Consider the following 11,351-nt stretch of genomic DNA (forward strand, 5'->3'; position numbering starts at 1 on the left):
CCTAGATGAGTTCTCTAGACATGTATGGTTTTCTTGAATAGAACTTGGTAGTTGGAGTCAATTGAAAATCAATTTCTACCCATGGTGATAAGTTCAAAACAGACATGAATTTCTTCAATGAATTGATCCTTGGAGTAAATGTAGCATCCAAAATGAGGATCCCTGTATTATTCCCTTTAGTTACATAAGTCAGTCTGAAAATTGAAATCCCAGATGAGCCCTTGGTTCTCCCAAGACCGTGTAGTCACACAGACAGTGTAATTTCAAGAGCTGACCTATTATTAGGTCATTTTTTTCTTTGTTTTGTTATGCCATCCCACAGGCTTCACTCTGGCAAAGTCTCTAAATACAGCTTATGTCAAGGTTTCTAAAGATGTGGGAAAAGGGATTCCCTCGTTCCCACACAAGTACTTAAATAAACAACATAGGTATCAGACAGGCCTGATTTAATCCTTTAGTAAATGCAGAAAATTGAAAGTGCTCACAGCAGGTCAAAATTAGATCCAGAAAGCAAATAAAAAACACAAGGGATCCTTTGGAGCCTATAGATTCAGAAAAAAAAAAAACATTCATTGTAATTCTACTCAGAAGGAACTGAACTTGGAGAAGCTCTTTGACATGCCAATGGATCTCTAGCTTTTGTCCTATACAATCCCTCAAGGTTTATAGTGCCTTCTGTACCTTGGACTAACCTCAAAAGACAAATACTTGGGAGTTGCTGAACAAGTAATACTCAAATATTCCAAGGAGTCTTTCTTCTTTGTTTCCTTCTTCTCCCCTCTTACTCGCAGCTACTAGCGTCTTCTTTTCCAAGGTTGTCTCCTATCTTCTTTGCTTGCTTCTTATATAATTTATATGTATGTATGTTGTTTTCCCCATTAGAATATAAATTCCTTGAAGCCAGGGGTTAGTAAGCTTTTAGAATATATCCTTAGTTCTTAGCATAGTGCCTGGCATAGGATGTGTGCATAGTAAATACCTCTCAATTGGCCAGAAATTCAGGATTATGCTGCTTCTCTGGGGAGCTTGGACTTTTTCAGAAAAAAAAACCAAAAACAAAACTCCACTGAAATTGTTAGATGGCAACTCTTTTTTTCCCCCATCAAACCTATGCTATTCCCTGAACAATAACAATGATGACCTTGGTCTCTTCTCTAGCACCTGCTATTCTGTGGCTTTAATATTTCTCCCCTGCTATTTCTTCTTACAACTGTCCTCGAAGAGATGTCCCTTCCTCTTGGCACATCCAGCCCTTCATATATGTAACCTTAATTCTATTCCCTCTCACATTTTCCATGTAATTGCCCCCACTATCATGCTCTCCTCTTTCCCCTATTTCCTGATTTCTTTTAGTTGCCAACACACACCAATCTCCCAAATCCTTAAAAAACCTCTCTCTAGTTCCTGCCATCAATAGTTATTGTCCTATACCCCTCCCCACTTCCCTTCTGAACCAAACTTGACAAAGCGGTCTATATCCTATGCCTCTACTTCATTTCCTATTGTTTTTCTATATTTTCTGCAATCTAGCTACCAACTATAACATTTAGCCAAAATATTTTCCAAAGTTCCCAATGAAGTCTTAATTGTCGAATATGATGACCCTTTCTCAGTCTTTATCTCTCTTGACCTCTTTGTAGCATTTGACATCACCTTTTCCTCCTGTCTTTCTGTGTCATCAGTCCTTTTTATGCTTTCATGACCCTGCTCTTCCTTGGTTTTCTTCCTACATATGTGATCAATTCTTTTTAATCTCTTTTGTTGGTTCTTCATTTATGTTAGGCCCATAAACTGTGGGGATACTCCAAGGCTCTGGATCCTACATCCTCTTTTCTTTTCTCTCTGTATTTTCACACTTGGTGATCTTCTTAACTCCCATGGGTTCAATGTTAATTTCTATGCAGATTATTCCCAAATCTATATTGCCCAGCATTAATCTATCTTTAATTTCAGTCCAACATCATGACCAGCCTATTAGATATCATGAACTGGATGTCCAGTAAACATCTCAAACATCCCAATATAGAAATCTTTATATTTCTTCCATACCCCCAAGACCATGCATCCCTTTTCTGAACTTATCTATTACTGTCTATAAAAGCAAGCTCACTGACATACACAGAAGGGCTTGTTATCACAGCTTCTTCGATTTGCATTTCTAAAAGGAAAGCGACTTTCAAGGAGTCAACAATCAATTTAATCAAGCACATGTATCACTCACTTAGTTCAGCGGGAAAAAGTCAGCACCCTGAACTTTGGAGAAAATACAGAAAAATCGAATATCAACAGACATGCTTCCAACTGTCTGACATAAGCAACACATACATCATAGATCAACAAATAGATCCAACTATCTGATCATCACATACATACAAAGTTACCAGAGAGGGAAGCACCAACATCTGGGTCTTCAAAGCCGGGAGGCTGCTTAGAGGCTTCCTGAGTCTCATCTGCCACACAAACCTTCTTCCAGATCTAAGCCCGAAGTAAAAATTCACTTCAGAGTACTTAAACACTTTATTTTAGAGCAAGAAGGCATCACAACCCTTGAGAATCAATGCCTCATTAACAAAAAGTGTGGTCCTTCTTACAAATTTTCCCATGTCCATTAATGGGTGAGGAAGATGTTCTTTAATCACATAGTGCAGTCAGAGGCACTTGATTACACTAAAACAAAAAAAATACATTATCAATACCTTGTCAAGAGTACCATCATCCATATAGTTACTTAGGTTGGAAATCTCAGTTCATCCCATAAGTTTACAATCAGTTTCAAAATCTTCTTTCTGTGTCCACAATGTGGTTTTGTACTGGCTGTCATCCATACCTGGAATGCTCTCTCCTAACCACTTCTACCTCTTTAGAATTCCTAACTTTCTTCCACACTCAGTACAAACTTCTTGCAGTAGTTTTTTCTTAGTCTCTTTAACTATTAATGCCTTCTTCTCTAAGATTACTTTATATATCTACTTTGTGTGTATTTTCTATGTCCATATAAATATGCAATATGTATACACACATATATACATACACACATACGTAGATATATGTATGCACATGCAATGAAGTTTACTCACTTTAGAATGCAAATACTTTGAAGACAGGCATTGTTTTCCCTTTCCTTTCCTTTCCTTTCCTTTCCTTTCCTTTCCTTTCCTTTCCTTTCCTTTCCTTTCCTTTCCTTTCCTTTCCTTTCCTTTCCTTTCCTTTCCTTTCCTTTCCTTTCCTTTCCTTTCCTTTCCTTTCCTTTCCTTTCCTTTCCTTTCCTTTCCTTTCCTTTCCTTTCCCTTCCCTTCCCTTCCCTTCCCTTCCCTTCCCTTCCCTTCCCTTCCTTTCCTTTCCTTTCCTTTCCTTTCCTTTCCTTTCCTTTCCTTTCCTTTCCTTTCCTTTCCTTTCCTTTCCTTTCCTTTCCTTTCCTTTCCTTTCCTTTCCTTTCCTTTCCTTTCCTTTCCTTTCCTTTCCTTTCCTTTCCTTTCCTTTCCTTTCCTTCTTTCTGTATCTTTAGCACTTAGCACAAGACCTGTCAGATAATAAGCCCTTAGTAAATGCTTATGGATTAAATGATTAAAAGTCTGATCTAGCATAAGTACACCCAAATATTTGCATGATTCAGCTTACCTGAAATATTAATTCTACCACTATCCATCTGAGACTAATTTTTTTTAACTGAATAAGAATAACTTCCATTGAAGCTGCTTTTCCCTTCCCTTTAATAGCATTTTGTTTTAACTATTCTTTTGACATTTAATGTCCCATTTTGGAGTTGAAGATCAAGTATGAAGACTGAGGTTATTGTGTCAACAAGGAGACCTGTATTTATACTATTTTAAGTGAAGTTACTTCTTATTTTCATGCAGAACTAGAGTTATCCAACTTTTAGTCCAAAATTTTGACAGCTAGTTTTCCTCTTAAGTAGGCCAAATCACTTCACCCCTCTGAGACTCCATTTTTTCCTCTATAAAATGGAAATAATAATTTCTGTGCTTCCTACCTTACAAGGTTATTGCGAGGATCCAGTAAGAAAGTGACTGAAAAGTGCTACCTAAGAATTAAGTAGATGGGAGTTGTTATTTTTCAATTCATCAAGCTCAGCATAAAATCCATTGTGTACCTAATGTAGCATGGTTTAGCCCTTGCTAATGACCTGGATTTGCTAGAATTACTGTGAATTGAGACCCCATCACCTGTCAAATTCCAAATGTATGGATTGCTCACAAGGCTTCCATGAATTACTTCCATAACTTTCCATCAGCATTCTCATTGATAAAAGGATCATTGGAGGAGCCAGGTTGAACATCCCTTTACTATTCTGGGTATATTGTCTGTGTTTACAGAACAACTTGGCTTTTCTGTTGAAAGCATGAAAGTGAGATTTCCTTTTCTGTTTCTTTTCTGGGTACTATTTGCAGAATGTCTCTCCTGGTAAATGAAAAATTGGAAGCATCAGTAAAACTCACAGAAGGAAGTACTGGTTTTATGTTATAGATCTTCTCTGCCATATCACATTACTCTGTTCACTTCCATTCTTCAATCTGCTTGGTTTATTTAAAACTTTTAAAAATCTGGGGAGGGGATTTTACTAAACTATAAATAGAACAAGCTATATTCACTTCTGAACATTAAAAGTAAGAATGCAGCTGGTCACTACTGCCAAAATAATAAACTGCTTTCTCTTGGAGGTCTTGGGGTAATCCACTGTGGATATATCACCTTTACATTGATATTTTTTCATCAGCTACAGATGGCTTGCTAAGAGGGCGGGCTTCTATTTATTTTAAAGAGAAGAAAATACCCAGGTTTTATTTTGAAGGTGCTGAACCTCTTTCATCATCCTGGAAAGAGAGACTCATTCATACTTAGAAATTCAACTTTAATTGATAGGCTGTTGTTTTCTTTCCTGTGAAACTTGATTGCTAGTCCTATAGTACAAAAAGGGGGAATTAATTTAGTGTCAGTTCAATTTTGGAGGCAAATTGAGTAGCAAGCTGTCCACGTAGCGTGATCCACAGGTTCCTGAATAACCTATTTACACCTTGGTGCCCTTCCCTCCTACAATACCTTCTCCCAATATTTAAAGCCCTTTGCAATCAGGCTCCTACCTATTTTTCTAGTCTAATATCACAATACTTCCCCCTTTGCTCTCACTCTTTGAGTCAAATTGGCCTACATCAATCACCACATTCTATTTTCTACCTACACACGTTTGCACATCCCAATGTCTCCTTATCCCTAAGTACCTTTGCTCCTGTTCAGTGATTTTCAATCATGCCCAACTCTTCACAATCACATGCATATTTGGGGTTTTCTTGGCAGAGATACTGGAGTGCTTTGCCATTTCTTTCTCCAGCTCATTTGGCAGATGAGGAAACTGAGGCAAATAAGTGACTTGCTGAGGGTCATACGGCTAGTAAGTATCTGAGGCCAGATTTGAACTCAGGAAGATGAGTCTACCTGAGTTCAGGCAGGCACTCTATGCACTATGGTGCTGCCTAGCTGCTTTCTGGATTTTTGAACTCAGGTCCTTTGCCCCCAAATGCAGATGCTCTTTAGATGAGGAAACTAAGGCTCCAATTATCTTCATTTTATGGAAAAGGAAACAGGCTCAGAGTCATCTTCATTTTTTTTTTCAAATTAAGTTAAATGACTTAAGTGTGGTATAGGACTATAATCAAGGTCTTCAGAATCCTAGGTCACAAATCTTTCTACTGCATCACAGTCAGTGATGATCCCAATACTTAGATACTGAATGACAGAGAAACCATTTTTAGATTTTAAGCATTATAATTACATCAGGAAAAGTTGAATAATTAACAGGTTGAGTTAGATGATAATTTGAAAATGTAAAATCAGTGATAAGTGGTTGGAATGGTAAAAAGGTATAATAAGAAACCTAGAAATCAAGACCTCTGATCATTTGGATACAATCTATCCATCTTAATGCATTCCTGGCTAAATTCTGAGACCTTTATATCACATGCTAAGGGCTGCTGGTGATGGAGGAAGCTATTTTTCACCCTCAAGTTTTTCCTTAAAATCTGTCGATATAGAATTGTTTGGAGTGGTGAGTTGTTTTTCCTGGTTCCCGTATGTTACTGTTTTTCATGGAACACAGAAGATTGATTTCCTGTAAGGGCGTTGCAAATAAATATCAAGGTCAGTGACTGGAAGAATTTTTGGAGATACCGTGGCACCTCTCTTGACTCCACTGGGCCAAGAAATACTTTCAATGCCTGAAGGCAGGAGTTTTTCAAAACAAGACTGTTCCAAAAAGGGTGTGTGCTTCCTCCATTAGCTTTTTCTCCCCCCAACCCTGCCCTTTTACATTTTAACTGCTTTGGGAAAAATGGAAAGTCCCTGGAGCCTCTGGGATTTCTGAAGCATCCAAGTATGCTAGGTAATGGAGTCTGTGGTGATTTCTCAGTAAGTGGTTTACACACAGATGGGATAATGGGCAGAGAGCCCCTTTCCAAGGATCCGGGTTGTCTTATGCAAGCTTTGTCTGACTTTTTTCCCCCTTCTACTTATTACTCCTGCTCTTTGCCTTCTGCTTCTCTGGATCCTGGGCCCTAAGTGACTTTGATCATTCTCTTTAGATCTCTAGGGAGCAGCCCTCTTAACCCTCTGCATTTGTCTTGACAGGAGGGCTGTCCAGACCCCTCACGCAGTGATTTCAGCCAGCAGATGGAGATTCTGTTAATTGGGTTAGCTCTTTCTGATGTCTGGATTCCAGTGGTTAGACATAACAAGATCCTAGCTCTCCTTGGCCTTCTGCCATTTACTTTCCTTTATTTCCTTCTCTCATCTCTTCTGATTTGTTTTATTTTTGCTTTTATTTTAAAATTGTTAATATGTGTTATTTTCGTATCAGTTTCTTCATGTCTGAATTTATCCTTCCCTCTATCCATTAAGTCACACCTTAAAACAGAGAATAGAAAAAGAGATGGAGACAAAGAGACAGAGATAGAGACAGAAAGAAAGAGAGAAAAGAACTACAGTTCAATGAAGAGCTAACATGTCAACCAAGTCTAACCATATATATATGTATGTATGTATATATATATATATATTCTATCTCCATACTCCCTCACCTCTTCAAAGGAGAAAAGGGGGAACCTTTTTTCCTCATCTCTTTTTTCGGTCCAAAAGTGGTCCTTCTAATGATGTAGCATTCAGTTTCATTTTTGATGTTCTTTCCATACGTCATTGTAGCTGCTACATATGTAGTTTTCCTGGTTCTTCTTATTTCACTTTGCATCTGTTCAGATAATTCTTTCCATCCTTTTCTTAATTATTTACCTTTGTTACACCTTATAGAAAAAATAATATTCATTAAACTCAGGCTCTAAAATTTGTTTAGGTATTCCCCAAACAGTGGGCTTTCAGCTCATTGCTATAACAAAAAAATGCTGCTATAACATTTTTATTGAATATGTGATCTTTTCTTCTCTTTTGAATTCTTCTAAAGGTATGGGGTGCAGTTTATGACTAGCAATGGGATCTTTGTGTCAGCCCTTCAAAAGGTATGGTCATTTTAGTCACTTTAATTTTTTTATTTAAACATAAAGCCAAATTGCTTTCCTCAATGGTTGGACAGATTCACAGCTCCACCAACAGTGTATTAGTGTTTCTGTCCTTCCCCAGTCTCTTCAACATCAACTGGGTCTTTATTTCACCATCTCTGCCAATTTTCTAAATAGGAAATGCAATTAAGAGTTGTTCTCATTTTACTAGTTATTTGAAACTTTCTGTAATTCTTATTCTAACTTGTTCATATCTTTTGGCTCCTTATCATTTGGATATGGCTTTTGGTCTTTGGCATGCCTGGCACATAGTAGGCTCTTAATAAATGCTTATTTATTGACTATGTTTGTGTTAGGGGATATCACATGTCTATCATTGGTATTCAATATATTTTCCCCCTCATGTGACAGCTTTTCTTCTTATTCTAGTTGTTTTGCTTTTGGGAGTTCAGTTAAAAAAATAATCCTAGATTAGGATTCATACTTCAGGTAAGCTGAATCATACAAATATTTGGGTGTACCCATGCTAGATCAGACTTTTAATCATTCAATCCACAAGCATTTACTAAGGGCTTACTATCTGACAGGCATTGTACAAAGAGCTAGATATACAAGAAGAGAAAAGAAAAGAAAAGAAAAAGGAAAAAACAATGCCCTCCTTCAAGGAAAAGTGAGTAAACTTCATTGTATGTGCATACATATGTCTATGTGTATATGTATATACATATGTGTATACATGCAATTCTCTATGTAAATCATCATGTCATCTGCAAAAGGGTTCATTTTGTTTCTTCTTTTCTGTACTTATTCCATCAGTTTCTTTTTCTTCCCTTATTGATACTACTAGCACTTCTAGTAGTATATAGAGTAGAGGTGATAATGAACATAATTGCTTTATCCCTCATCTTATTGGAAAGGCCTTTAGTTTATCTTTGCAATGTATGACAATTTTTTTTCCTTCATAGAGTACAACCTGGAGAACAATTAGTAAACAGTCTAGGTTTGCTGAAACAAAAATTTTGTGGAAGGAAGCAGTGTGAAATAAGATTGAAAAGAGAGGTTAGCAGCAGTTTCTGGAGGGATTTAAATGTGAAGCTAAGAGATTAGTGTTTTTTCCTATATGCAGTTGAGATTCAGTGGAGGTTTGTGAGCACATCATTGATGAATCAGACTTGGTCATTCACAGTATCATTTTAGGAGATGTTTGATGGATCAGTCGGAGAAGGGAGAGAATGGTTGTAGAGAGACCATCAGGAGATTATTGAAATAGTTCATGTGAGAAATGATGAGAGACTGAAGAACATGGTGACCATATGAGATGAGAAAAGAGGTTAGAAATGAGTCTTGCTGTGAAGACTGAATTGATGGGCTTGGCAACTAATTGGATGTTGGTGATTATGGGAGTAGGGGAGAAAAAAGCATTTTATAAGCACATACTACATGATAGGCACTATGTTAAGCTCTTTATACATATTATCTCCTTTGATCTTCCCAGCAATCTACTGTGAAATAAGTTCTATTATGATCCTGATTTACAGTTGGGGAAACTGAGGCAGACGGAGGTGGAGTGACTTGCCCAGGTTCACATATCTTGTGAGAACCTGAAGCTACATCTGAACTCAGGTCTTCTTGACTCAAGCCTCAGGGCTCTATCTACTATCTATTAGCTTATCACTTAGCTGAGGAAGAAAGAGCAAAAGATGGTTCTGAGACTGGTGGTGCCATCATCAGAAATGGGGAGACTAGGAGGAGGGGCAGTTTTTAGATGTTAAATTAGGGATTTACTTTTGGGTAAATATTTTGACTTTGAGATACCAATAGGGGTGATATATCCAAGTGGAGATATTCAACAGACATGTAGAACTAGAGTTCTGTAAGTGATAATGAAAGCCAGAGGAATAGATGAAGTCACCTAGGGAAAGCACCTAGAGAGAGAAGAGTGTTGACAACAGAACCTTGGATGATACCCTTAAGTAGGAGTTTAAAGGAAAAAGGAAGAACTGAGAAGGATTAGGCAGATAGGAGACAGAATGAGGACAAAGTTATATCATGGGATCCCAGGGAGGAGAATATTTAGAAGGCGGGGATGGTAAGAGTGTCAAAGATAAAAAAAAAGTCAGGAAAAGGATGGAGAAAGGCTATTAATTTTGACAATTAAAGCATTTGTAAAGTGATCATAAGGCATTGAATAGTGATAGACTGGCATGAATGTGGAAGTAACAAATATAGAATTCTCTTTCTAGACATCACAGTCATGAGAGCCAATTGTTAAATTTTCAATATGAGCATTTCTACTCCAGAAATTGACAAACACTGCAAACCAGGGTTTGGTTTAATGTTTTGTTGATTGTCACTTTAGACTTGAGGAAATAATAGAAAAAATGATGATGATTGAGATTAAATTTAGAAATGTGTAATGGGTATATTTTTTTTTGGACAGCCAGTTGTTAAACATCTATTAGTACGCTACTGGAAAGGGGAAACCTAAGCATGTTTGTAGCCAGTAGTGATGGAGCCAGTGGATAGGGTTCACTTTAAAACATGTTGGTTGGTCCAAACCCCGGAGTTGGGATCAAAGGCACAAGGGTAGAAATTCACCTAAACAAGTAGGAAGATTGATTTATCCTCAAAGACTGCAGCAAAGGAGGAGATGGTGGCTGAGGACATAGATTCTAAAGTGTGGAGGATGGAAGAAAAGGGAGATGGAGGAGCTCTTATGTTTAGATGGCACAGGAAGACACAGAAAGATAGTAGGCCCACCAAACACTAGCTTTAATTGCATTGTAATTAAACCCATAGAGGAATGATGAGTAATTCCAGCCTTTTTGGAAGCCTGGGATCACCTGAAGTTTATAACTTCCAGGATTCTTCTGCCTATTTTATGGAGCAGGAAAAACAAAAGACCCAACAAAAAAAGAAAATCATCCATGAATGAGAGTGTGTTCTTTTGATATTTCCCAAGCTGAAATATGGGTCAGAGAATTCAAGACATCATAAGCTCTTTTGCCTTTAACATGATTGTTTAAATCCAGTTGGGGGAAGGCCTTAGGGAATTTTATCAAAATGGTATAGTGGCTAAGACAAGCAGGAATGTACAGATTGTGGCAATGACTTCATTTTGGGATGAGTGAAGGAAATCTTATTTTCAAGCTTGTCAATCAACCAATTGTCTCAGAGAGTAGTTTTCTATAAAAAATACACCCGCCAAATACATCAAACAATGCCCCCCCCCCCAACAACACGAAACTCTTGGGGATATACAACAGTACAAAGTAGCAATCGTTTCAAGTGGGGCTTGTTTTCCATCAATGGTGTGTTCTTTCTTAGGTTTTGAGTCCTGCTCATCATTCTATTCAGTTGCCAACAAAAACTCCTGTGTGCACACAGTGGTATTGTGTGTGTCTTTCTCTCCTCTTCCATGTGCTCCCCCTCCTCTTACTTCTATTGCTTTTGACACAGTGTGCCAGTTAGCTAAGTTCAGGATTTCCTTTTTCCAAACAACCTGCCTTCAGTCAGCAGGGCCAAAGGTTTCCCAAATTACAAACCATTGCATTTCTTCTGTCACTAGCCATCCTGTCAATGGACATAATTGCACACTTAAAACACACCAAACAGAAGGAAACAGGAAATGTTGAGAGAGACACTAAAGGAGGGAGGACAAAAGTGGTTTTTTATTAAGTCTAGTCCTTTGGATTTGTCAAACAGAAATGCCAATTTGAGATCCGTGGTATTATTCCAGCTGAAGCAACTGGGGCTCAGGCAGTACGGCTAAATGCTAATGCATGGGGGAAACTTCCTACAGTATGGGCAAGTGTCATCCAAATAAACAGG

This window comes from Notamacropus eugenii, chromosome 4 (genome assembly GCF_028372415.1).
Source record: "Notamacropus eugenii isolate mMacEug1 chromosome 4, mMacEug1.pri_v2, whole genome shotgun sequence".
NCBI classification, from domain to species: domain Eukaryota; kingdom Metazoa; phylum Chordata; class Mammalia; order Diprotodontia; family Macropodidae; genus Notamacropus; species Notamacropus eugenii.